The 22,269-nt window shown below is 38.0% G+C and overlaps 1 protein-coding gene across 2 annotated transcripts in view; it reads right to left on the bottom strand.

Annotated features, from left to right (window-relative positions):
* The window catches only part of LOC137251807 (uncharacterized), a 374,961-nt gene that overhangs the window by 258,396 nt on the left and 94,296 nt on the right, over positions 1-22,269 (bottom strand). Inside the window, exon 1 of one of the 2 annotated variants that reach the window (XR_010953344.1) lies at positions 8,238-8,881. The exons of the other annotated variant lie outside the window; for it this stretch is intronic. The gene's annotated coding sequence lies outside the window, so the exon portion shown is untranslated. Of the gene's footprint in view, positions 1-8,237; positions 8,882-22,269 lie in introns of those variants that run through there. 2 annotated transcript variants of the gene reach the window in all.

The following is a 22,269-nucleotide window of genomic DNA, read 5'->3' as shown; positions in this document are numbered from 1 at the left end:
AATCATTTCGGCATTTTTTTTCGAACAGTCTCAGGTTAATTTCGGTAATCCTTTTCTGGGTAAAAAACATGTAAGGCACGATAACCTCCGGAGAGATTTTAGGCCAAGCTTCTCTCCAATTTTTGTCGTGCTCCTTTTTAATTTTTCCTAAAAATTGGCTGGACTGCACCTACTCCCTTTATGCCGACTCCGAACGGTATCTGCAAGGCACATGAGTTTTCACTGATAGCTTTTCATGGCAAAAATACACTCGGAGTGCTTGGCAAACACTGCCGAGGGGAGACCCCGCTTAAAAAAATTTTCTTCTAATTGAAAACCTTATTTCTAAAATTTTTATGTTGCTTTGCCCGGGGCGTGAACCCAGGATGTTCGGTGTGGTAGGCGGAGCAAGCTACTATCACACCACGGCGGTCGTCGTATAACTGCGGAGTATGTCCGAATTATTTCGAGACTGTTTTCAGGATCATTGAGGTATTCCGATATTTTTGTTGTTGCGTTGTGTTAAAAGTGTTTCAATGGGCATGACCACTCACAAATTGTCATCAAAGTCCTTAAATGGGAGTCCAAGGAAACCGGCAGCTTCAATAGGGTCGGACCATAGGGAGATTGGTTTTAGAGGCGTAGGCTCCACATTACCATTGAAAAAATTGTTGGTGCCATGTGGGGACACCACGCATGCAGGACATACACAACATTTGTGGAGGTTGATTCCGGACAAGTAAGAGTTTAACCTATTACAGTATCCAAAACGAAGTTGGGCTAGGGTGACTCGTGTCTCTCTTGTAAATGTGCTTTCTTCTTCTGCAAGGGTAGGATATTGTATATTAATAATACGGTTCACCGGGGCATCGTGGCAAAAACGTTTACCGATTCTGTGTGGATTTGGCTTAGGTCCTGCTTATGCTTGTCTGGATCAAACGGCTGTGTTCGCAGTGGCCGGATCTCGTCACTTATGGAGATGTTCCCTTAACCCTCTTGAAGATGGGGCTAGATCAAGTAGATGTTTGCTAGGATGTCATGGTTTGTGACAGTTTAGCAAAAACTGCCTGTTCAGCATTTCGTTGTGCTCTTTAATGTTGGGCTCTTTATGTAATTGGTGTTCGGTCATAAAGAGACACCCCGTGGCAGTTCTGAGTGCAGTATTTTGACAGGACTGCAGCCTTTTCCAGTATATATTTTTAAGACCATGCGACCAAACTGGTGACGAGCGGCCGGTCAAGTCATTTGTACGTTGTGGGCAACGTTCCTTTAGCTTTTCCCCAGGTGCTGCCGGTAAACGACTTGAGGATTTTGTTGCGGCTTTGTACTTTAAGATTCAATTTCAATGGCATGCGTTTTAAAGGAGTATCGAATGTTGCCCCCAAGATGTTTGGGTGACTAAAAGTCGGTAGCATACCACCATCGACGTGAACGTCCAATAATTGCGTCATCTGTTCCTTCCACGTCGGTAATAGATTAGCCGTGGATTTTTGGTTTGACTATACAATTTGCATCCACAGCCTATTGCATCTCTTTCAATCGATCGAATCAGCTAACGTCTATAAAATCAGTTACATAACACTCTTTAAGCCCACAAGTTTAATCCGTCCAACTTTAGTTCAAAGTTTACTAATCGTCCAAGTGAATACTGATTACTTTTTACCCAACTTTGGTTGACCCTTCGCATACGAAATGGGCCTTCAATATTGCTTAGTTACGAATTGAGTCATTCATGGTTACGGACAAGTTTCCTTTTTGAAATAAATTAATATTGTTTTTGTTTTTATCGGCCTATTGATAAATTATTCAAGGTTCGATTCGAGCTCAAGGCCAGAACAATAATTTTTTTCTAATGATAATTATTGTTATTTTTTAATTTTTCTAAATTTGAAAAATTGTATTTTGTTTTTGGAATAGTAATTATTGTTCCGGCCTTGAGCTCGAATCGAACCTTGAATAATAAATTAATATTTTAAAACCTTTATTTGGTCTACCCAAATCAAATATTATTTTAATGTGGATAGAGATGGCACGTGACCAACAACACCTGCTCGACCGACCCACTCTCTATCAATTTCCATTTGCAGGTTACTATTACATCTCTACAAAACCACTAACCACCAACCATCCTTCATCTGAATTTTCTCATTTTGCTTATTTTATCTTGCTTGTATGCATTGTTCACCATCCCTCCCCGACGACTACTTCACGCTCTACTGGCCACGCGCTACTGCTTCGATTGTTTGTCGTTACCCGTTTTCTTATTTTCATTTCAATTGTATTTTGTTTTCATTTGAAGTTTTTTTATTTTCAATTAAACAAAAATTAAAAATGTATTATTTTCTTTACGCTCAGGGAGCCCGCAGCACTGGCAGCGATGCAGAAAACAACAAAGACGAAAAGTAAATATTTTACATCGCTAAATTGCAGAGTGAGTGGGAGGGAGAAAGGATTTAAATGACTGCAGGACTAAGTTTTTAGAGATGAAATAAATTTTAACTTTAATATGACTTTAAATGTTATATAAGTGTTTTAAATATTTCTAGTTATATGTGAGTACGTAGTTATAATAGTTCCCTATCTGCGTTTCGAGGGAGATCTTAAAGCCACAACAGAAGTGGACGGTTGGCGCAAGGGTGCTCAAAGGGCGGACGAGGCGATACATGTGTACACGGATGGTTCCAAAGTAGTGGAAGGAGTAGGGTCTGCGGTATACTGTGCTGATCCGGAAATAAACAGATACTACAAGCTGCGTAGTAGCGTTTTAAAAACGGATGTATTAGACATAACCAAAGCAGTAGAAACACTGGAAGAGAAACTGCAGCCGGTTTAACTTTTATATTGACAGCCAAGCAGCAATTAAAGCAATAATCTCGCATAGCACAGCATCGTTAGAGTGTAAGCAGTCTCTGATAAGAATCGGGACAGGGAGAAGAATACATCTATATTGGGCCCAGGGCATATGGGAACAGATGGGAATGAAAAAGCGGATGAACCAGCTAAAAAGAGCGCATCCCTTGAAGCTTGCTCCGTAGAGGTCTCAAGGCGTGGGCTCAACCGCGGGGCTGTAAAGTGTCGAATATTATGTGTAAGTCTTACAACTTTAGACTAAAAAAGTTGCTTCTATCATTGAAAAGAGAGGACTGTAGACTCATGGCGGGTATTCTGACTGGACACTGCCTTCTGGCGTCATATGCCTTTAAATTAGGCATGGTCAGTGATAGCAGATGTAGGAAGTGCGGGTTGGAGGAAGAAACGATCGAGCACATATTGTGCTCGTGCGCTGCGCTTGCCAGGCTTAGACTCCAATTATTAGGAGTGATACAGCTGTCAGATATAGAAGCAGGAAGTGGCATAAGTCCTAGAAAGCTTCTAGTATTTGCCAAGGGGACGGAGGTATTTTATAACATAGGTCTTGGTTTTTGATAGGGTGTTTCATTTTGCTCGAGGGCCTCAAAGTCAATGTGGGAGTTTAACCACACTAATCTTCTACCGTTTGAGTACCATTTAATTCCCGGTACTACCGTCAGGTATTCCGTCGGGAGGTAGAGCACTAAGCTCTACGTCTGTGGAGACACAGCGTCTACACCCCAACGTCGTCATTTCTACGGTTGGAGAGTCCTTTTCTCCAATCCGTAGGTTTGCTGTTACGGTTTTTTCTTTTATTTCAAGAGTGTATCTAAACTGCTTCTGATCCTACGGTTGGAGAGGCCTTGTCTGTAATCCGCCCTTTATACCTTCACCTGTGGCCGTTTACAAACTGGTTCGCTGTTATCTTTCCTATCTCTCCTATATTCCAACTCTTTCCTATTTTTATCATTCTGACACCGCTAATTATACGGAGGACTGGTAACCAATACATGCTCAGGTCAATCCCCTCCACCTTTACAGTTTGTGCTCCACTTGCAAAACTGGACTCTTTAATGTTTCCTGCTACGCCGGAGCCTTTCTAGACTTATGACCACAGATATGTATGTATATGTGCTTGTGTTTGAACATTTGTTACTCAAACACGCCATAACGAGTTAACCGTTTCTGTGCGGTCGTAGAGTAACCACCTTGTACCTGTTTTTTTTTTTACAACAGGTACAAGGATACACCTTAGATCCGCAGGGTCTCCATAGCGCAGAGCTTTCGTTTTCGCACATTTGATCGATTATCAGCTTCTCGCAAGGTTCAAGTGTCTCGAAACACTCGTAAGGCTCGCTAGCTTCCCGACATTTAATCTAAGCGCTGAATTGGCAGTATTATGTAAAGCTTACAATTTCTTCTTGTTTGTGTATATTGTAAAATGTGTTCGGCCTTTGAAATACGTTTAAGTCTTGTCAAGCCTATCTATCAAGTCCCTACCTTGACAGGTTAGCTTAGGTTAAATTAGGTTGAACTGGCTAAATGGCTGATTGATCAAACTAAAAAATCTCTCTCAAAAACCAGGACCTACATATGACAAGCCATGTGCCCCTTTCCACTGATTTCGTGGCTTCATACAGCCCTCATTGCGAAGTAGTCGTCCTGCAATTTAGCATACAGCCATGCAGCTATCTAATTAAGGATGGATGAACTCAATGTAACTAGGACCATCCATGATCTCCCGTCTTAGAGACTCTACTAAATACCCCGTCAATGTCCATACAACTCCCAAGACGTACTTTTTATGTTCCAAGGCTTTCGCTACGACTTACCTTTGGTGTACGCATGTTGTATTTTGGAGAAAGTTCTTCATGCATGTTTTACTTTACATACACATCTATTAGCTTCTTAAAGGTGTTGAGGTCATATGATGTTAAGGTAACGGGTCTGTGGTCATTGGGATACATATGACTGATCTTCCCCGCCATAGGTAGAAAATCGACACGAGCAGTTCTCCAATAGTTGGATACATGATTCAGTCTTATGCAACAGTCCAATATTATTCTAAGTCATTACACGATCGCTCTTCTAAACATTTGTATATAGCTGGAACTATACCATCTGGGCCTGCTGATTTAAACTTGCAGAAAGCCTTCAACGCCGATTCGATACTGTCATTAGACTTCAAGCCCGGTACTAGCCGTTACGTGATCGAAATGCAGCCTGTTGGCTCTTTTCATGACAAATGTATGCCGAGAAGCGTTTCACATCCGACCATAACTATCTTGTATAAAAGTTGATGCATGTTCTCTAACGACACTTCTTTTCTGTTTCATTTTCGAGTGGCAGAATTTTTAATAGCAGACAAGGGATTGGGACATCAACTTCGTCATTCCCGTAGAAAGTAAGTAATTTAAACACACTCTGACCTTTGATTACCAGGTCGCGAAAATCGTTCCACTTTTAAAGCACACCCTCAGAAAGTTTAAGCACCGATTTACTTAGGGCCATATTATATATAACGCCACGAGTCGTATTTTCTTGTGTGAACCAGAATTCGTATGATATTAAAGCATTCATTCACCACAGTGAGTGAGAGTAAACCTGATTGCCTTTCTGAAATAAGTTGTATGGTGAATGCGAATGCCAGGCGACGCAAAGTGTCGCGGCGTCATACATAATCTGGCCCATATTTCTTGAAAAAAACTTCCGAACAAATATCAACTTTCATTTGAAAAAAACAGCTGCAGCATTCATTAAGTATCTCACTCAACAACTTGACCAATCAATTAAATTCACATATACAAACGCACATTACCAACAACAATCAGCGTAAAATGACAAAAATAATTTTTTTGCACCCTTAACAACTTCTAATGATACCAAATTGGCGCTCGTTACAATAGATGTTGGCATTTTGAACATAAAAGAATCGTTAATAAAAAGAAATAAAACGAACTCATTACAAACACAACAAAAAAGTACTCAAATGTATAATAAATTTTGATGTAGTGGGCAATTTGGCAAAGTCAATGATGCTTGATGTAATGAGGAATAAAAAGAGATTTTGCGCCTACTTCATGAGCAGGACGACGGCGGTAACGGAGGATATTTACCTATTTAAATCAGTATTAGAATACGGATGGATGTGTACATCTATATATTCAGATATATGTAAATACTCCTTTAGAAGATGAAATTGCACAGAATTCGATTAAAGTGAAATCAAATGAATGAAAGTAATTTGAAGTAGTGGGTGTGCATGCGGATTGATTTTTATACATAAAAAAATAGCCTCCTAGCTATAACACTGGACCGTATCTTCAGATCCATTATTAGAAGACGGAATAGTTTGAATTCGTATGAGGAAGCAATACGTGTTTGCATTATTAGTAGTAACTAAAACCACTTGTTGCGATTCACTTCTTCCGGAAGATTTAGGCCGAGCTTCTCTCACAATCTGTAGCGATCAATATCTAAGTCCCCCAGCGGGTTAGGGGGTCAGAATATACCCGCGGTAGGTATACCTGTTGTAAGAGGCGATTAAAGTACAAGATTCAAGGGATTGTGTAGCGCAACCCTTTTAGGTTGCCAGCGCAATATATAGCTTCTCCAAACCCAATAGTCAACGTCACCTATCCGTGTCGAATCCTGTTTCATTAACAGCCGAGGGTCTGGTGTCCTCGAACTCCTCATAGATCTAGGGGGTAGGAGGGCGGGATGGCCAAGAAGGTCGCATGTGGTCATAACAAATTGTTCCCGACAACAACAACATCTATATCTAACTTTCTCCTGCGAATTATAACCACCTATGTACATCCATTTGATATGACTACGTCGCACCTTCTCGGTTCACCACCCCTTCTTTATGTAAGGAGCTTGTGATCACCAGGGCTTCGTTTGCTAAATAAATGTCGGCAGAAATTCAAATTTGTAATAGAATGCGCCTCGCGCCGGAGGAGTTGAAATTTGGGTGCCCAAAGGCCTCAATTATAAGCGTAACCACTTCATATACATAGCTTGTACTAGAAATATATTGGACCGATTTTCCATCATCACTTAGCAATTTTAACTTGAAGATAAACTGAACAAAATTCAAGACTGCAGATGGCATACAGCCGAGGCCGGTTTGTCTTCAAACCAAAATTGATAAGGGATGACGGTAAATCGTTTAATATAATTCTACGTCTTGCCTTGCCGGAAATATCAACAACAAAGGATAGAGCTAGTACTCTCCATCACTCGGTCGACCCCTTCTTCACCAACCCGATTATCCTCTATACCAAATATATAATAGCTGCTGCATTTGACCGGCCGATTTCAATATTTTTTTGTTCGAAATATAAGAAACTGACGCAGTTATAATTTTTAAAAACGCATTCATTTTTATATATAAGATATAAATAGATAATTGAGACGAAGGCCGCCAATTTTATCTCCATTTCCTACCTCCCTTTCTTTCCTCTTCCGCACCCTCTCCCACTTTTCTTTCTTTCATCCTTTCGATCTCCGCGCCTTCGATTCCCACTCCTATCTCTTGTTTTCCTTTTTCTCTTTTTCAGACCATCGCTTTTTCCCTCTCGCTCTTCATATTAACCATCACCTCTTGTTAAAGCCCTCATCAACACATCTTATTTGATACACATATTGTGACAGCAAATTTTACGACCACATTTTGCCTATGTCTCAGAAATGGGTCTTCATACGGAACTAAAACCCATTTTACAAAATTAAGGTAGCTGCGATTTTTAAAATCAGCTCATTCGATCTTAAGTTATAAAGCTACAACAGATCGCCCTAATAATTGGTTTCGAAGAAATCGTACCATCCTGGTCCACTTTCCGGAAAAAAGGATCCCAAACATTAACCCTGTCAAAACGAACGCTTTTACTAAATTTCAATTTCTCGAATAGGTCGGCCACAGCTTCCATTCATTGAAAGAAGTCTTTCAAATTTTAAGCTTTATAAAGGGGCAACCTTGTACTAAATCTCTAAAAAATAGTACCTTAAATGAGATTTTGTTGGATACCCCTGTACCAAATTTCAAGGAAAGCGGATCATAAATTAGATTTTCCGTCCCTGTTCCACTTCCGGGAGAGAAAAGTTTCTCAAATAATAAGCTAGTCAAGGAGATACCCCTGTACCAAGGAAACCGCACCTTAAATTATTTTGTTTTTTTAGAATAGGTCGGCCTCTGTTTCACTTCCCGGAAAAATAAATTTTGAATCTAAAGCGTCCTCGAATTCTTTCGAACACACACACACACACTGTCATCAAATACGCTGTCCAGTCGTTTAGAAGGCGTACAGTCACTCACACATGAACCGAAGAAGTATCTATACATATGTACACATATAAAAAATATGTAATATTAACAATAAATTTTTCTTTTATTTCTAAAAAATTACCTTAGCTAATCTTCAAATTTACGAAATCGAACAAATTTTTGCAAATGTTGCGAAAATGTATCTCCGACGCCAATGACACAATTGTTAAATTTTTAAACTCAGCTACTTCACATTTTTTTTTTTATTCAGTTCACTTCATTAACCGCACATAACTCACTTCAAAAATACATGTGCAAATATTACGCTAGTTACATTAACGATATAATAATTATAATTATCACTTTCCTTCCGCTCAAGGAAGGCCTTCATACATTATCGCCAACACCTACACAGCGTTACGGTTGTATGTATGTGTGCATACAATTAAACAATTTTGGGTAAGAAATTGCAACAATTTTCATTTCCGCTAGATCTACTATTTGTACTTGTACACCAACCCAAACACACTGTGTGAGATAAACACTTGAGCGTATAGTGGCGCTTCACAAATACATTCGCACAAACTTGCACGTGAACTTATATTATTGTATATGTATGAGTTTAAATTTCACTTATGCAATGGCGCATCGTAAACTACGGTCTGAAGAAAAAATACGAAAAATTCGCAAATGACACTTTAATCCCTAAAAAAACTTCAACGGTAAAAATTTTCAACTTCATTGAAGTGAAAAAAGTTCATTTCGCTTGATGCGCTGCCAAACCGAACCACCCGCAACACTCAGCAAACGAAGACTGAATGCAAGTTTAGCAAATGCTTTAGCGTAAACATTGAAAATTTCACATAGAGAATATGAAATGAAAACAAAAGCGATAAGAAATAAAACAGAAAAAAAACGCAGCTAGTACAACAAAGACAATATCAAACCATACAAAAGCATCCAGCAGCCAAAGCCGGCTTAAATTTGTTGTTGTTGTTGTAGCGTAGAGTAGAGTGTCGTAGATTTTTATGTTGCAAAGTCCACATTGCTTAAAGGCAGGAAGACTGGGGCGGTTGGAATGGGTGGCCAACTTGGTTGTGAGCATCGCTGATTGCTTACAACCAAATCAAGGAATAACAAAACGTTTTGCGTTTGAATCCCTTACCAAGCTATGCTGCAACATACCGTACGTGCCACATACAACATTCTACATTTCTACATACATAATCACACACACAAGCAACAAATGCTGCTGCCTTCTAACCAAGTATGGTCAATGCCATTTGTTTATAGACGTGAGAGTAGTGAAAAGAGATTTGTCTTTGAGCGAGCGTATTTTGCGTTAGCAACATTTGTTGCCAACAAATGCTATTGCAGCTGACAGCCGAGCAGCCGGATCGTCGGATGCTGGGTGCAGGTTTTGATGTTGCAGTGTAGCAGTCGTAGGTCATGATACGGTAAAGTTTCAAATGAAACAATTATGAAATCATGCAACATGTTGGAGCAACAAAAATTAATTATGACATATGTTGTGGTATGTATGAGATGTGTGAAGTTTTTAGTGACGTATGCCGATGACAATGATCTATGTGGGAAAATAGCTTTATTGCTTTTGATTAACGTCCCTTTTATTCCAATTAATTTTTGAATTTTTCATGAGTTTGTTTATTTTTAATGCAATTACGATAACATTCAATTACCTTGTGGTTGTTTTCCTTTTGTTGTTGTAATGATGTTGTTGGTTTTAATCCGGTTAAAAATATCATTGTTAGTTTTACTATTTTAGTTATTTTTAACATTTTTGCACACAGAGTATATTAACATAACGGTTGATCGTAAGGGCATAAACGAATCGAGATAAATATAGACGTCCATAAATCAAAATGACCAGGGTGATTTAGCATAGTCCTTCCGTCTGTTCATCATCTCCCATCTCTATTTAAAATAACGAAATGGGATGATAACCACGCCCATTTTTATACATATGATATTTTGAAAACGAAAAAGACCTAATTTTTTTAGTAAATATTACACCTAGAATGTCGAAATTCGATGCGTGGACTGATATTGAGACTCTTGATAAAATTATTGTGGCGAATGTTTGCAATTTCAATGCGTCACTATTCTGCTAGTAAATAAATGCACAACAACAGCAAAGTAAGCTGCCACACATGCATGTAAACCGCTAAGATAACAGCAAACATAACATTTCATATACATATATGTAGTCGGCAGCTAAGAGCAGAAGTTCTTACTCACACATACACATGCATATAACTAAAAGAGAAACGTAAATATCAGATATATAAAGGAAACATAAATAAGCAGCTGTTCGCGAAAAGTCTAGACCTTAGGATAAATGGGTGAACGAGGTACCCGAGAGTATAAAAGCAGCGCACGCTGAGGAATAAGGAATCAGTTTGATATTAAGACGCTATTAGTGAATTACTCGAGTATTGTAATTGTGAAGTACTACTACAGTAAAGTTGTTAATGAAGGAGATATTGCTATAATGAGTATTTGAGTTATTTATGCGAGAGCTCAGCGATTCGAACGATAGAAAAAGGTGCAAAATATCAGAATTTCCCAAAATTCGCTACATTATTAATCATAAATCAAAACCCGTTAAACTTATCAACAAAAAAAAAAAAGAGAAGTTGGCTTTTCTACTTCGAAGAAAAGTTAACGAAATCGAAGAAAAATTAACGGATCATAATAAGATTGGGTACACATATTTTTCTTATAGCAGGAAATATTTCTAGAAAAAATTACGACATCGGTTAAGGACCACGCCCAAATTTATCTAAAATACTTTTATAGGCAATGGCATTTTACTTTCTAAATGGAATTTTAATAAAAAGTTAGAAAATATTAAAATTTTTGATAATGGGCGTGGCACTGCCTTTTTTTGACTAAGTAGTTTTCTATGTTACGGGAGCCATAACTCGAAGATAAATTACCTTTTTGTAATAAGATTAGATACACATATTTTTCCTATAGCAGGAAATATTTCTAGTAAAAATGGGACCGGTATCGAAAAAAATTTGATTGAGCCATGTCCGTCCGTCCGTCTGTCCGTTAACACGATAACTTGAGTACATATTGACATATCTTCACAAAATTTGGTACACGAGCTTATATGGACCCAAAATAGATTTGTATTGAAAATGAGCGAAATCTGATGATAACCACGCCCACTTCTTATATATATAACATTTTGGAAAACACAAAAAACGTGATTATTTAGTAAATAATACACCTAGAATGTTGAAATTTGACATGTGGGCTGATATTGAGACTCTTGATAAAAATTTGAAAACAATTTTTAAAATGGGCTTGGCACCGCCCACTTGTGATAAAATCAATTTTACAAATATTATTAATCATAAATCAAAAATCGTTAAAAACATCGTAACAAAATTCGGCAAAGAGGTTGCGTTTACTGTAAGGAATGATTTGAAGAAAAACTAACGAAATCGGTTAAGGACCACGCCCACTTTTATATAAAAGATTTTTAAAAGGGTCATGGACGAATAAAATAAATTATATCTTTGCCAAAAAGAGCTTTATATCAATGCTATTTAATTTCCCAAGTTGATTTATAACAATAAATAGGAAACACTTCAAATTAAAAAAAATGGGCGTGGCACCCCTTTTATGACTAAGCAATTTCAATTTTTCGGGAGCCATAACTGGAAACAAATTAGTTCAGAATAGAACCATATTTATATGTATTATTGGGCAGCCGTGTAACACTATTAAGCACACAAAACAAAAAACAACAGCATTTCAGGTGTACAGCTGGGTATATAATGTTCGGTTTAACCCGAAGTTAGACTTCGTTACTAGTTAATTCTACATATCCAGAATTGACCTCAACACAACCACTGTGAACAGACAAACAAGCCTCTCTTTGATTATGTTCCTAAACATGTTGCTCAACATTCATAAGTACGCATGCGTAAAAAAATCGTTGCATACAACACTAACCATACAAGCCTCATTCGAGCCATCTTTTTTTGTTTTTTTTTTTTTTTCGAACCACAATATCCAACTTACTTACCTCACACATTAAGCATGATTTTAACTATAAAAACCGCCAAAAAAAAAAAAAGAAATTGCGCGGGAAAATTAAAACTTCCGCAAAAGTCTATACATACAAAATATGGAGCAGGAAGAGTCGGCTAAAGACTTTTTATCTTATTTTCGGGGGATATATAAAACGGAGATGAAAATAAAATGTAGGAAATAAAGATTCGCAACAGCGTCAATGTAAATAACGCATCGAATGCAAACTGAGTGGTACTCAAATAAAAAACTGAAGCAATGGGAACGGCTACAAGTGGCAATAGCAAGGGAAGATGAATTTGAGGTGGTGGGCGTTGTTGGGTGGTTTAATAGTCAATGTATGCATGAATGTAGATTAGGGCGGATCGATTTAAAAATCGCTCATTGCTCTGTGGAAATCGTATTCTAGGGATCAAAATAAGAAACTTTGCCGAAGGAACCATACCTATAAAACGAATTCTGATGTCCCCCCCCCTTTGGGTCGAACTTTTGGGTAGGGGCAATTTCAAATCTACCTGCTGTGTCTTGTGGTGGCTTAAAAAAACAACACAAGCAATTTTACGATCTGCAATTGTGTCACAGTGATACCTTCATTTTTTAAAACGGTTGAATAAAAAACCCACACAACTATGTTTACGATATGCAAATGCATCACAGTGATGCCTTGGTTTTAAAAGGGGGTTGTAAAAACGCTAATTTCTAATAATTTTTTTTAATTTCTTTTCTATTACTAAGTTAAATTCATTTTTTCATTTACATATGTTCTGACTAAATAAATGTCTAAAGAGAAAAATAAACTCCAAAAAGAAAAAACATAGGCATTTCAAAGTGGGATTTTTCAAAATTTGCCCCTACGACCCAAAGGGGGGGGACATCAGAATTCGTTTTAGAGGTATGGTTCCTTCGGCAAAGTTTCTTGTTTTGATCCCTAGAATATGATTTTCACAGAGCAATGGGCGATTTTTTTGCCTCCCCACGAATCGACCTGGCCTAATGTAGATGCATTTTTTTCGTACTCATAGCAAATACATGAATATAAAGTTGGAAATACGATTTTTCTATTTGGCCAGTGATTATTATGTCAATTGTTGAGTAAAGGCTGGCCAGAAATTTCTTTGTCGTCAACAAAAGGATTTATTGAAAGCTGAAGTATATAAATTAACGTATTTTAAAGAAAAGTGGAGTAAAATTGCTACAATAGAACGTATAAAATTTTAAATAAAAAAAGAAGTGGATAGAGTTATTACTAGGGATGACATAAAGTCAACGGTCATATCATCAACTGACCTTATTACTACTTCAAATAGCCAGAAGGTTAATTCAAGGTATGACCTTATTAATAGTGGTTTAGTTAAATCTTAAAGCATTACGATTTTAACGAATTGACATTATGAGCATTCTGCCTTTCTGAAATTGTCATAAAACCCCCTCATGTTGAGTGGCCATAAGATCAATTAATATGTTGCGCAACTCCACACATTAAAATTTTTATGGAAAATTTTTTATACTCAGTTGATCAGAGCTCACAGAGTATATTAAGTTTGATTGGATAACGGTTGGTTGTACATATATAAAGGAATCGATATAGATATATACTTCCATATATCAAAATAATCAGCATCGAAAAAAAATTTGATTGAGCCATGTCCGTCCGTCCGTTAACACGATAACTTGAGTAAATTTTGAGGTATCTTGATGAAATTTGGTATGTAGATTCCTGAGTACTCATCTCAGATCGCTATTTAAAATGAACGATATCGGACTATAACCACGCCCACTTTTTCGATATCGAAAATTTCGAAAAACCGAAAAAGTGCGATAATTCATTACAAAAGACAGCTAAAGCGACGAAACTTGGTAGATGAGTTGAGCTTATAACGCAGAATAGAAAATTAGTAAAATTTTGGACAATGGGCGTGGCAACGCCCACTTTTAAAAGAAGGTAATTTAACAATTTTGCAAGCTATAATTTGGCAGTCGTTGAAGATATCATGATGAAATTTGGCAAGAACGTTACTCCTATTACTATATGTACGTTTAATAAAAATTAGCAAAATCGGAGAAGGACCACGCCCACTTTTAAAAAAAAATTTTTTTAAAGTAAAATTTTAACAAAAAATTTAATATTTTTACAGTATATTAGTAAATTATATCAACATTCAACTCCAGTAATGATATGGTGCAACAAAATACAAAAATAAAAGAAAATTTCAAAATGGGCGTGGCTCCGCCCTTTTCATTTAATTTGTCTAGGATACTTTTAACGCCATAAGTCGAACAAAAATTAACCAATCCTTTTGAAATTTGGTAGGGGCATAGATTTTATGACGTTAACTGTTTTCTGTGAAAATGGGCGACAGTCGTCCGTCTGTCCTTCCGCATGGCCGTTAACACGATAACTTGAGCAAAAATCGACATATCTTTAATGAACTTAGTTCACGTGCTTACTTGAACTCACTTTATCTTGGTATGAAAAATGAACGAAATCCGATATCGAAAATTATGAAAAATGAAAAAATGCCATAATTCTATACCAAATACGAAAAAAGGGATGAAACATGGTAAGGTAATTGGATTGTTTTATTGACGCAAAATATAACTTTAGAAAAAACTTTGTAAAATGGGTGCAACACCTACCATATTAAGTAGAAGAAAATGAAAAAGTTCTGCAGGGCGAAATAAAAAACCCTTAAAATCTTGGCAGGTATTACATATATAAATAAATTAGCGGTATCCAACAGCTGATGTTCTGGGTCACCCTGGTCCACATTTTGGTCGATATCTGGAAAACACCTTCACACCACTCCCTTTTAAAACTCTCATTAATACCTGTAATTTGATACCCATATCGTACAAACCCATTCTAGAGTCACCCCTGGTCCACCTTTATGGCGATATCTCGAAAAGGCGTCCACCTATAGAACAAGCCCCACGACCTTTTAAAATACTCATTAACACCTTTCTTTTGATACCCATATTGTACAAACAAATTCTAGGGCACCCCTGCTCCACCTTTATGGCGATATCTCGAAATGGCGTCCACCTATTGAACTAAGGATTACTCCCTTTTAAAATTCTCATTAACACCTTTCTTTTGATACCCATATTGTACAAAGAAATTCTAGGGTCACCCCTGCTCCACCTTTATGGCCATATCTCGAAACGGCGTCCACCTATGGAACTAAGGATTACTCCCTTTTAAAATACTCATTAACACCTTTCATTTGATACCCATATCGTACAAACGCATTCTAGAGTCACCCCTGGTCCACCTTTATGGCGATATTTCGAAACGGCCTCCACCTATAGAACTAAGGCCCACTCCCTTTTAAAATGCTCAATAGCACCTTTCGTTTGATGCCCATATTGTACAAACAAATTCTAGGGTCACCCCTGGTCCACCTTTATGGCGTTATCTCGAAACGGCGACCACCTATGGAACTAAGGATTACTCCCTTTTAAAATACTCATTAACACCTTTCTTTTGATACCCATATTGTACAAACAAATTCTAGGGTCACCCCTGGTCCACCTTTATGGCGACATCTCGAAACGGCGTCCACATATGGAACTAAGGATTACTCCCTTTTAAAATACTCATTAACACCTTTCATTTGATACCCATATCGTACAAACGCATTCTAGAGTCACCCCTGGTCCACCTTTATGGAGATATCTCGAAACGGCGTCCACCTATGGAACTAAGGATTACTCCCTTTTAAAATACTCATTAACACCTTTCATTTGATACCCATATCGTACAAACGCATTCTAGAGTCAACCCTGATCCACCTTTATGGCTATATCCCTAAATGGCGTCCACCTATAGAACTATGGCCCACTCCCTCATAAAATACTTTTTTAATGCCTTTCATTTGATACACATTCCACGGTTTCCTTCGGTTCATTTTCCTACATGGTTATTTTCCCTTATGTTGTCAACATAGCTCTCATCTGAGTATGTAATGTTCGGTTGCACCCGAACTTAACCTTCCTTACTTGTTTCATTAAAAATTAAGTGTGCCTAAGGTCAAATGACCTTAAGGCCATTGATCTTATGTCACCCCTCCAGTTACCAAACAACAAATTTAAAGGTACTAGAATAGAGATCAAATAGTATAATGAACCAAATTCAAATCAAATATAATCTGGTATTCAATATCAAATGAAATTATCAAAGAGACTACCGAAACCAGAACTGAACAAAGAAATTTTGCCAGCACCGGAAGCTGAACTCCAAATTTACCCAATATCAGAAACAAAACCAGTACGAAAATCTGTGACGCGAACAAGTTTGAACATAAACAGTAACAGTTATTAAGAGCAAATTGCAACCGGTCTTCAGAATGAAGCCAAAGCGTCGAAAAGAGTAACGAAACTCTAAATCTTATCTAGAATTGCGCAAAAGCATATCGAACCGGATGACCAAAATAAAATCTTACCGTAAGCAAACCAAATCCAGAACTCAAACCAGAATTCAAAAACGGACACGAACTCAAACTGAAACCGGAAGCGTAACCGAAATGTAAATCGAAAAATATTTGATAACGAAATCAGAATCAAATAATAATGTAACGAATTTTGGGAAATTCCGCGTATTTAAAACTTCTGCTAACGTTCGAATCGCTAAATTGTTGAATAAATCACTCCAATATTTAGTATTGCAAACTGGTCTTTACTTTGGGGGTAGTAATTCACAATTAAACTTCACAAACAATAGCGTGCTTAAATGCAAACTGATTCGTTATATCTCAGCTTGCGCTGATTTTGTACTCTCTGTTACCTCATCCGCATATTTCTCCAAAGGTTTAGACGCTTCACCTTCTAGAACTCTTGCAGCTCATGCTTGGTTACCAGCTATATACGTGTATATTTGTAGTTTATAGCCATATGCGTGTATTAGACTGGGTCGATTTATTAACCGATATCGCGCCATCGATTTTTCGATAGGATTTGGGCGCAGGAAAAAAATTCCACTACGCATACCCAAAAAAAATAATTTTCCAGCCTGCGAAAAAAAATGGCGAAAGGGTCAATTTTTCGACCAAAATCCACAACAGTTACAACAGTTTTTAAAAAAAAATATTTTTTGGGTTTTGGGAAGTATTTTGGTCGAAAAATTTACCCTTTCGTAATTTTTTTTTCGCAGGCTCGAAAATTATTTTTTTGGGTATGCGTAGTGGAACTTTTTCCTGAGCCCAAATCCTGTCAAAAAATCGGTGGTGCGATATCGGTTAACTTTCGTCCATACAAATCGACCCTGGTTAGTGTGTATGTATGAGTAACTACTTCGGCTGATGACTACATGTGCGTGTGTGTGGGATATGTATCTCTTCATCGCCTTCTACATAAGTGTTGCTAGCTTAAATGTGGATATGTATTTAAGAGTGGCTGCTTCATATTTTTGTTGTTGCGTGATTATTTACTAACAGCCTAGTGATGTCAACATTCGCCACAATACTAACAAAGGATAACTATACTATTTGAACCCCTGAAATATATATCACTGTATCAAGAGTGTCAGTTCAAAGTGTACTATCTCAGAATGTGTTTGCTCTAAATCATAATTGAACTCTTTATACGAATTTTACTCATATCTCACCCCAAAATGTATTCAATTTATGCTGATATATCGCGTCTATGAAACGAATTCTGATATAGGGCATTCTTCAATCGAATTCTGAAATAGGGTATTATGTATTCAAACACATTCTAATATAGGGGGTATTTTTCAAAAGTTTACTAAGGTAGGGCGTTTTCGAAACGGCAGCTGAGATAAGGTGATATTCTGTACAGCAGTTATAGGTGTACTTTTAAAGTTTAATTTTAGTTCAAAGTTAGTTAAGTTACAAACTCCTTTTTTTCTTACAGGTTACTTTATTTAACAGAGTACTTAGGAACAATTTTGTTGGTACATATGTATATCTTTTGATTCATCTCTCAGCTCTTAAGGGCTGGCTGCATTTACCAACAAAGTAAGCTGAAGTCTTGTTGCTTTCCAACCATTAAATATTTATTTTTTGGATTGTGATGTAATTGTGCAGCATGCGTTCTATTTTACTTCAATTGTTATTTCTATAGATTTTTTAGCTTATAAATAAAGGTATGTATGTCTTCCTTTGAAAATACTTTTATAGAACCACTTCTGCTAATATCATATTGTAACAAATTTACTGCAATTCCCTTTTATTTGCAATCTTCTGCTAACGTTCGTATCACTAAACGGTTGAATAAATAACTCAAGTATTTAATAATGCAAAATGGCCTTTATTAAAGTACTTCACAATAACACTGATACTTCATAACCAATAGCTTGCTTAAATGAAACTGATTTGTGATGCCTCAGCCTGTGTCGCTTTTATACTCTTCGGTTTCCTCGTTCACCCATTTCTCCTAAGGTCTAGTAATTTCGTGAACCTGATGCTTGTTTACCCGCTATATACACGTATATTTTCAATTTGTATCCATATACGTGTGTATATGTGAGCGGCTGATGATGACATGCGTTTGTGAGTATCTCTCTTTGTTGCCCCGCACGTATGTGTGCAGCAGGGTTGAGTCATTTTGAAATGAAACAAATCAAAATAAAAAATAAAAAATTATTCATCATTTTAAATTTTTTGATTGATGAATAAAAAGTTATTTTTTATTCAAGCATTTCTTGAAAATGAATAACGTTTTCTCGTTATTCAAAATATTCTAATTGATGATAAACGCCCATTCTTATTTTTGCAAATTTTGAATAAAGAGTTGAGTTATTATTCATTATTTACAAAATTTGGAATAACAATAAAATTTTAGTTTTTATTCAGGTATTCAAAAATAAAAAAATAAACCATCGAGATGCCCTGAAAATATACTCATATGCGTAACCAGTTCGCGTGTAGTTCTGAAGCTTCTTAGGGTAATATTGAGATGATTGTGGGGAGTATTCGCGGGGTTTTTTGGGGGCCGTTTGGGGGTAATTTCTGGGACACTTTGGCATGGTTTAGGGGAGTACCTCGGGGTCCTCCCGGGGTCATTCCGTGACCTTTTTGGGGACTCTCTCGGGGTCATTTCGGGGTCATTCGTGGGTCATTCCGAGATCTTTTTGGGGACTCCCTCGGGGTAATTTGGGGGTCATTTCGGGATGGTTTTGGGGACTCCCTCGGGGACATTTCGGGGTTTTTTGGGGGTCATTTCGGAATGGTTTCGAGGACTCCCTCGGGTCATTTGGGGGTCATTCGTGCGTCATTCCGGGATCTTTTTGGGGACTCCCTCGGGGTCATTTGGGGGTCATTCGTGGGTCATTCCGGGATCTTTTTGGGGACTCACTCGGGGTCATTTCAGGACAAATATACTCGATCACCTGATTTTTATGGTACTATAACGGTCTCATCCTGCGTCTCTATCACCCGCTGAAGATAGCCGTATGATACGACAATGTTGTTACCTACTATGTGCTCGAAAGTATGAGTCCCCTTTCCACAGATGAAATGCTGTTATTCAGAAAATTAATAGATGGTGAATAACTTTAATTGGGGGCGTGTCATTATTCTGTATTACAAAATTCTGGGTGACAAAATTCTGTAAATTGCAAAAAAATTCTGCTTGAACAAAATTCTGCTTTTTTAAAATTCTGCTTTTTAAAATTCTCCTTTCTAAAATTCTGCTTTCTAAAATTCTGCTTTTTCAAAATTCTGCATGTCTAATGCGAAAAATTCTGCTTTATTCAAGTTTTGTGATTTTCGTCATATGCAGAAGGGTGTACTACGCAGAAGGACATCACCGTGGCGGTAGCCACGGTTATACCACACAGCCGAAGGCCGCCTATGCAGAAAGGTGTTCTACGCAAAATTACTGAGCATGGCGCAGTCGTTGTGGATCGGCCTTTTCCAGAATATTGACTCCCATAATATTGATTTCCGGTGTTTCGACTTCCGGAATTATGAATGCATGACCTCTTTAACATTGTTAATATTATATTTTAATACAGAATTTTGCAATACAGAATTTTGTAATACAGAATTTTGAAAGCAGAATTTTAAAAAAGCAGAATTTTGTTCAAGCAGAATTTTTTTGCAATTTACAGAATTTTGTCACCCAGAATGTTGTAATACAGAATAATGACACGCTTCCAATTAAAGTTATTCACCTTCTATTAATTTTCTGAATGACGGCATTTCAACTGTGGATAGGGGACTCATACTTTCGAGCACATAGGTAACAACGTTGTCTTCATATTTTTTCTGACGGATCGAACGGTTAAATTTTTTTCTAGCACCTGATGTACTGTTCACCAGCTTTTCCCGGTTTTTCTGCACATATGGCTTATATTGATTTTCATAAGCTTCTGCGTGCACTCTCTAGAAGAAAACATGCAAATTAAAACAAATTTTTTTCTTATTACGCAGATATCCAAGTTATGTCACTTGAGACTTTTTTAATGTTATGTAGGTCGTATCATACGGCTATCTTCAGCGGGTGATAGAGACGCAGGATGAGACCGTTATAGTACCTTTAAAATCAGGTGATCGAGTCTATTTGTCCTGAAATTACCCCGAGAGAGTCCGCAAAAAGATCCCGGAATGACCCACGAATGACCCCCAAATGACCCCGAGGGAGTCCCCAAAAAGATCCCGGAATGACCCCGAGAGAGTCCCCAAAGGACCCCAAGGAATCCCCAAAACCATTCCAAAATTACCCCCAAATGACCCCGAAATGACCCCGAGGGACTCCCCAAAACCATCCCGGAATGACGCACGAATGACCCCCAAATGACCCGAGGGAGTCCCCAAAAAGATCCCGGAATGACCCCAAATGACCCCGAGGGAGTCCCCAAAATCATCCCGAAATGACCTCCAAATGACCCCGAGGGATTCCCCAAAACCATCCCGAAATGACCCCGTGATAGTCCCCAAAAAGATCCCGGAATGACCCCCAAACGACCCCGGGAGGACCCCGAGGGAGTCCCCAAAACCATCCCGAAATGACCCTCAAATAACCCCGAGGGATTCCCCAAAACCATCCCAAAATGACTCCCAAATGACCCCGAGGGATTCCCCAAAACCATCCCGAAATGACCCCGAGAGAGTCCCCAAAGAGATCCCGGAATGACCCATGAATGACCCCCAAATGACCCCGAGGGAGTCCCCAAAAAGATCCCGGAATGACCCCAAATGACCCCGAGGCAGTTCCCAAAATCATCCCGAAATGACCCCCTAATGACCCCGAAATGACCCCGAGGGAGTCCCCAAAACCATCCCGAAATGACCCCTATAGAGTCCCCAAAGAGATCCCGGAATGACCCATGAATGACCCCCAAATGACCCCGATGGAGTCCCCAAAAAGATCCCGGAATGACCCCCAAATGACCCCGTGGGAGTCCCCAAAAATATCCCGGAATGACCCCAAATGACCCCGAGGGAGTCCCCAAAACCTTCCCGAAATGACCCCCAAATGACCCCGAGGGAGTCCGCAAAAAGATCCCGGAATGACGCCCAAATGACACCGAGGGAGTCCCAAAAAGGTCACGGAATGACCCCGGGAGGACCCCGAGGTACTCCCCTAAACCATACCAAGTGTCCCAGAAATTACCCCCAAACGGCCCCCAAAAAACCCCTCGAATACTCCCCAAAATCATCTCAATATTACCCTAAGAAGCTTCAGAACTACACGCGAACTGGTTACGCATATTGGTATATTTTCAGGGCATCTCGATGGTTTATTTTTTTATTTTTGAATACCTGAATAAAAACTAAAATTTTATTGTTATTCCAAATTTGTAAATAATGAATAATAACTCAACTCTTTATTCAAAATTTGCAAAAATAAGAATGGGCGTTTATCATCAATTAGAATATTTTGAATAACGAGAAAATGTTATTCATTATTCAAGAAATGCTTGAATAAAAAATACCATGTTATTCATCACTCAAGTTTTCTTGAATAATGAATAAAAATTTATTTTTTATTTTTTCGTCAATGGTTATTCAAATTTGTTGATAACGCCCATCCCTGGTGTGCAGACATAATGATTAATTTGTTTACGTACATACAAGTGTAGCAGCTTCCTTTACTGTGTTATGGCTTTATTTACTTAGTATCAGATTAGGATGGGAGTATCA

Source organism: Eurosta solidaginis, chromosome 5 (genome assembly GCF_040869045.1).
Source record: "Eurosta solidaginis isolate ZX-2024a chromosome 5, ASM4086904v1, whole genome shotgun sequence".
In the NCBI taxonomy this organism is placed as follows: Eukaryota; Metazoa; Arthropoda; class Insecta; order Diptera; family Tephritidae; genus Eurosta; species Eurosta solidaginis.
The sequence above is the reverse complement of the archived record's forward strand: the minus strand, read 5'-3'. Positions and strand labels throughout refer to the sequence as shown.